The sequence below is a fragment of the Pygoscelis adeliae genome, unplaced genomic scaffold, assembly GCF_000699105.1.
Source record: "Pygoscelis adeliae isolate BGI_AS28 unplaced genomic scaffold, ASM69910v1 Scaffold14, whole genome shotgun sequence".
Taxonomy (NCBI): Eukaryota; Metazoa; Chordata; class Aves; order Sphenisciformes; family Spheniscidae; genus Pygoscelis; species Pygoscelis adeliae.
Window position 1 is genome coordinate 20,054,544 of NW_008825109.1, and position 7,220 is coordinate 20,061,763.

General features: G+C 38.3%; 1 protein-coding gene across 1 annotated transcript in view; it reads right to left on the bottom strand.

Annotated features, from left to right (window-relative positions):
* Positions 1 to 7,220, bottom strand: part of COL4A6 (collagen, type IV, alpha 6) — a 109,627-nt gene that overhangs the window by 95,393 nt on the left and 7,014 nt on the right. The window lies entirely within an intron of this gene.

Genomic DNA, 7,220 nt, shown 5'->3' on the forward strand with positions numbered 1-7,220 from the left:
TGCTCAGGTACAGTCCCTAGGTTTTGGAACTCTGAATGGAATAAACATTTAAGCTCCTCATATCAAGGTGACCAAACTAAGTTCTGAAACAAGTTCAGACTGGAACTGAACATTTCCTTAATAAAAGCATTCACAGAAAATATTTTTAAAGCCTTTAAAATTTCCTGACATCTGTCGGTGAGGAACGTGAAAAATGAAAGGCAATTCATGCAAGTTTCCCATGTACTTTTGAACTTCTTTGCATCAGCTTTCTCAAAGAAAGTAACTAGTCTGACATCACTTGGTAAGTGTTCTTCTAAAGGTAAATAAAAAACCCTCTATACACCCTGCCATTCACACTGTTTTGCTAAATTAAACACCTCTTATTTAAGGCAGCATAGAATGAACGGATACTAACCTTAAATCCAACCTCCCACACTTCCCTAGCCTGAAGGGAGCATTATTTCTTGCTGCAAAATAGTCATAACAACCTTGAAGCAATTCTAAGAGGCATCAAGTATAAAAAAACCCAAGCAAACAGTATTTTTACAGACTTTTTGGCAATCTTGTTCAGATGAGAACCCATTAGATATGGGGCTTTTGGACTACTCATTAAAAACCTATGGTAGGATCTAACACAATACTTGAGCAGAACAGAGAAAGAGTGATACATCGCAAGAGAAGCACCGCAACAGGAAACACAATGCAGGCAATTCTGATCCTAGGCAGCAGGAAATAAAAGTAAGCTTAACGCTGTAAAGGTAAAAATAAAACAAACAAACAAAGAAGAGCAGAAAAATTGTACCTAGAGGTTATATAATAAGCTGTAAGAGTATCTCCAAATTGTCTGCTCAGACAGGAATGATCAGCATGAACTTGAGTCTGCAGTGTACATTGGCAAGGGCTCAGTACATAAGAACTGGTCCCTGTCTTAACAGACACACTGCTGAGAGGTCATTTCTGACCACACGTACTATTAAGACTTTAGGATCTGGTTCTAAGATGACTTAAGAGTGAAGTGCACCAAGATACACCTTTTGCCATGATTATATGCATATTTTGCAGTGAAAATTTGGACTCACTACTAGCCAATGTATACCTCTATTCCTGACACATAACCTTATATTTACACTCTTAGCAGATAGCTTTGTGCCTCCAGATAATCAGATTATGCCTTCCCAGACATTTATTCAATCTTAAATTCTTCAAAGATTTCAACTTCCAACTAATTTTTTCTCCAGATTATTCTTTCTTCCAACAGTCATTTGCATGAGCCTTTGGGTTCTATGGTTCTGTTAATTCTGCTTGCCTCCTAAGAGTGAGAAATAGCAAAGGAACTTTATTTCATCGCAGGTCTGGATTCCTCTAAGGTCACTGCCTTGTGACAGTTGCTGTCTCAGAGCACTGAAGCTCACCTTCTTAGAATCCCCCGTCTCTGGTGGCAATCACGTCCTTCCCAGTGGCAGAGGACTGGACAAAAAGCAATGATTCTTTCCATCCCCGCTGCTCGTGCTGCTCCCCACAGTGCTGTGGTTAGCAAATACGGTTCTAGTCAAAATCCCACTGAAGTCAAAAGGAATCTTTCCATTGAATTTATTGGGAGCTGGATCAAACTCTCACTGAGGTTTATTAAAACCTGAAAATATGTCCTTATTTTGTGTAAAATTGTGTTCACTATGTATTTCTAGGTTCCTTTTCACAGCATGAGGAGTCATTTTGCCCACTTGTGAATGAAAGCATTTGGAAAGGAAGCAAACCAAAGCCAGTTGGCTCCAAACCAGGTGTTACACGTCCGAAGTATTTTATTTAGGGGAAGTAACTGACATCAGACACTCCAAGGCTACTTAAATAGCAAACAGCCATGTGCATAATATTTATGAATACAAGTCTAAAGGCTGCATATAAGATTCTAGGCCACAGTGTTCGCTTCTGAAAAGGTTTAATACAGTTTTCCATTCAAGTGTATGAATGCATATGTCATTCGAACATTTATAGATTGTAATCTGAACGTGTAAGCATGGGCCCTTCATACTGGTTCTGTGTATGTATTCAGGGAAGAGATTTTTCCAACTGCTGAGATTATTTCAGATTGATGAATACGGCTCCTCCGAAACAATAAGAATTAAAGAAATAAGGGTAGTAGTTATAGAGGTAAGCGCCACCATTATAACAGAAATTAATTAAATTATTTTAATATCATTGGCTAGAAGTAGACCAAGGTTTTCAAAACAGAAAACGTAAACATAAAATAGTAGCACTGTTAAAAAAATATATATTCTCTGAGATTTAAATAGCCATAATATAAACTGAGTAACATACATACTGATTTTAATTGAGTTATTTCAGCCTTACATAAGAATCACTAACATTTCAATGCAGGAAAACCCACTTTATTTAAGAAGTATTGATATGAGTGAGAAACTATTTTTAAAAGATATTAAAAAAAAAGTCAGTGTAAGAACAATTTTCCTCTCCTGCTTCCAGTGTACCTCCAATCAAGCATTTATGCACAGTTGATTCGTTCAGATGGAGTGCCATTTGAATCTTGCCATTGACTTCAGCTTGTTCTGGAGCGGAGCCAAAGAGAGTAAAGAAACCTAACAGCTGTGATGCCATAAGAGGTGTCCCAGACTCACGTTCATTCCAGCTTCTCTAGAGCAACACATAGGACCACAGAATACCTGCAAACGATCTTGAAGGCCCTGCCTGCAAATCCAAAGAAACTTGTACTTGCAGCACAGGCAGGAGTAAACCAACTAACACAAGACTTCAGTGGGAGATTTCCAGGAAGCACAGCTCAGATGCATGAGCTGGGACCCAATTTTGCCTCAAAACTTCTGCTCTGTATCAAAGGGTCAACTGCAGAAGACTTGAAATCTATCGGCTGAAGACAATGATTTCAATCAGCTAGGAGGGTGAACCCACAAGCCAGCAGAGGAATGTGATGAGGGCACGTTTTGGGAAAGGACAGCAGAAAGGTTAAAAACATCACCTTTAACATGAGGAAGTTAAAGTAGCGGTGGCGGTAATGGGACAATTGGAAACTTTTAGAGAAGAATGGATTCTAAGGAATGCCAGCATGCAAAATTGGAAGATGTAAAGTACACTGAAAAAAGAGCATGCCCATGACAAAAGAAGAAAAAGAGATGATGACAAAAAAAAAAAGAGATGATGACAATAAAAAAAAGAGATGATGACAAAAAAAAAAGAGATGATGACCAAAAAAAAAAGAGATGATGAGGATAAAATAGAAAGTGAAAGAATCTCAGATTTGCATAAAGAGATATGGCAGGGATGAAAATTTTTTCCCCAGACTCATTTCCAGTAACTTCCCAACTCCAGTTAAGGACTGCTCCAGTCCAGAGCAAAATCCTAACAAGAAACTTCATAATCAAAAGCTGGAAAAGGAGCATAATGAAAACTTCTGGAATCTTCAAATAAACATCTTTCATATAGTTCAGGGTCCTATTATCTGCTGATGACTAATAAGGAAATTATATTTACAGTACCAGACATTGACACCCTTGTAAAATTTCACAGCAAAAAAACTAGTGAAACATAATATCTCTGTTTACTTCATGAGCTACATAACACTCCTGTGTTAACCTCTTTTTAGCCTTCATGGTTATTAGGAATTAAATTCATTAAAACATTTTCTTTGTCTATTATACTTTTAGTTGTTTTATTACAGAATTTAGAGCCCAATTCTGATAACACTTATCCACATGTTCAACTCCTCCCTCTGAAATCAGCAAATTCTACTTTGCTATGCATGTGTTAATACATAGCTACCTTACTGACATGAAAGAAGTTCTTCAAGGCTAAAAATCCTTGAAAAAAATGATAAGCCAGGAATCACAGCAATCTCTGCACTCAGAAATGACAGTGTGACCCATCAAAGATAGCATAACATGATGCAGCAAATGAATTCAGTAATTCTTCCTAACACGAGGTGTCACAGAGCAGAAATAAACTGATAGTCTTGCCAGTTAGACTGTATGAAAGCAGTTGCTGGGATTTGTTTGGCAGTGAAATATTGAACAGGTGAGAATAAAATTAATCATGCCAGCAAAACATCAGATAAACTTAAAATACAAACACATTTTTCCCATGAAGAATATCAAGTGCCTGAACTCATTTCAACTTTTTTCTTAGTGACGTTTCCTAAATCTTGACTTGCCCTGTCTACTCAGGTTTTTTTAATAGTATTAACCTAGAGCTAGGTCAAGCCTAGGAACTAATAATAGGATTTTTTTTTTCAAACTGGGGGGTGAGTAATCAATGGGAAGCAGCAGATGAAAAGAAAGTCCTGAGTAACTATCGAACAGAAGGATGATACAAGCCTCTGAACAAACTGCCTCACCTGACTTGGCCCAAGAACTCATCTTTTTCAGGCCACATCATCCTACTGCCTCATAGCTGTACACCCATCCAAGAGAAAAAGTGACCACAGAGACATTAATGACATGGTACAAGCATGAGTAGAATTTTAGCTGGAATACCGTGCACTGTTTTTGTCACTTACTTTCAAGAAAGATGAACTCTGCACAGGAACAGAGCTTGAAAATCCCTCTGATTATAAATGTGTGATTTAAGAGCCTTCCTGCTACAGAGCGTGATTTATTTGGGCCAGCAAAATGAAGACTTGGAGGTGATACAATGGCCATCTATACATTCATCAGAAAGGTAAACGCCAGAGAAATGAACAAACTTTATTTAAACAATGTTCTGGATACCACCCTGCTGCTTAGGAGCATTTTACACCTCTGACTGTCAGTAACTGAGAAGGTACGTCAACAGGAAGATCTCTTTGTGGTAAGAGTATATAAACCAGCACTATGGGTGACTGTCAAGGCAGAACACTGTGTTGTCTTATACTAACTAGTTAGAGGAAAGTACAATACTGGCACAAGAGCAAGTACATATAAGCTTCCATAAATATGTGCAGGAGAAATTAAGTTTTTGAGCAGAGGGCAACATCCTTCCAGTTATAAAGGCAAGAGACTTAACAATTTTGATGAACTGGTAATCCCTTTCGATGGATCCTTTTCAATACGACACAGTAGCCAGTCACAGTATGAGACAGGACTCAGTGACTGCAACTTTTCCTTTGTTGCTAAAGTATTTCAGGCCAAAGCATCACCTTCCCATCCAGTCCAGTTCCAGCCATTAGCAGCAAAAGTGTCTGGAAGGCAAAGCAGTGAAAAAAAAAAGTTTACTTCATGAAATAAAAATTGGTGGAAACTGTCCTCAAGGTCTCTCCACTTTCTACATACAAACTTCTCCTATGATTAAAATCTGGTGCAAAATTGTGACAAGCCTGGAAAAGCATTCTTAATTGACTCTAACAGGATTAGAGTGTAAAAAAACACACATTCAAAAGTAAGAATCTGTAGAGTTTAAATAGTAACTCATAAACCATATGTAAAGCCAGACTTTAAGCCCCTCTCTCATCCTGAGTACCAGCTTATTCTTCTTACAGCCCCATGGCAATGACTGACCTCCAAACTACAGCAGTAGGAATGTCACATACTGGTTATTTGATGTTAACAGATTTGAATCTGGCTCTGAACAGCTCCATCTTCTGATATTTTTCAGTTTTGTTGACAGGATTACACAAAGCTGTAGATACTTTTTTCTGAATAGTCTATCAGTTGATGAACATGTAGTTAAAACCAGACAGTTTATTTACAGCTTACATGAGCAAGGACACAACACAAAGCCACAAGCTTATCTTTTACTGCACAAAAGGTCTTTCAAAGGGAGCTATTAAACGTGAATTTGTAGCTAAGATACTAATTCATTTTAGGGTTCACTGACTTCTTCAGTTAACCAATGTCCTCAAATATTTTAATTCATTTCATAGAGCTGGCAAACATCTTAACTGGCAGCTGAGACTAAATGATAGTTACTAATAGAAACCAACCCTCCTCCAATTCAAATGACACGAGGTTACAAAACTTGGAGGAAATCCTGGCCTAGAGAAACTAGTGGCAAATTCCGACTGAAGCAAATTCCACCCCATACCCGCTCCCTGCTTTCATTCCCACCAGTGAGACAGGAATGCTGTTGCATTGAAAAACAGATTTAAAACAAAATAAATGTTAAACGTCAATTCTTCCACTTTATACACACAGAAAAAATGAACTGATGTCTTTCAAACTAGAAGGGTTGCCTGACTCATTTTTTGAGAAAACATCCATTTCTTATCCGTTGGATGGTATTTGGAGATAGAGTTTGCAGACTTCTTATTCACTGAAGGAATTTTCACTCATACTAATAATATCATCAATTTCTGTGAAGGGAAACATTCTCCCAGTAAAGGATTTCCAGAGTACAAATTTGCCTATGACAGCTGCCAAGTATACTATTTATTATATTTGGGGCATACAAATGGCCACAGATCTCATTACACATGTTAGTAGGTTAGAATATTCATAAGCAGAGAATGGGTGATTACCTGGTCTGAAACATGAGTAATAAAATTCCAAATAGCTCCATGTGATTTAGAAAATCAAAAGCTTTATCTTTGCAGCTACACAGAAGGAACGTTTCTTTCGGCATGTCTGCCAAGATCTGGCTGTTGTTACTGGCTGGAAAGTCATCAGCATCAGCCTCATCTATGCTTCAATCTGGTCTCTCCAGCCTGCACAGCCTAGCAGCACTCAGACTTTATCCTACAGTTATTCCAGCAACCACCTGAGTAGCCAGTGCACTGGATCAGCCACTTTGAGTGATAAGCATCAATCAATTTTAAAATACTCGGTATTATGACAAGTACTACAGAACACTGTAGACTACCCTAATTTCTTTAAAGACTTTATCTACTCTGAGAAAGTTTCCTGATCTTTAGGATCCTGTCAGAGATCCTTGTTCTTCTAAAGCAACAACTCCATAGCCAGATCCTATTAGACCATTTTAATACATAACAACACAAATTTGTGTAAGAGCTTTTGTTATTTTTGTTTCTTCTGCTTGTTGAAATTCACAATGTATTTCTTAACAGATTAAATTTAGCCAGGCATAAAGAACGTGTATGTGGCTGTAGGCACTACCCACATGCAGCCATGAAACAGAACTAGTGGGTGATGAGTGGATTGAGAGCAGCCCTGCCCAGAAGGACCTGGGGGTACTGGTGGATGAAAAGCTGGACATGAGCTGATAATGTGTGCTCGCAGCCCAGAAGGCCAGTCATACCCTGGGCTGCATCCAAAGCAGCGTGGCCAGCAGGTTGAGGGAGG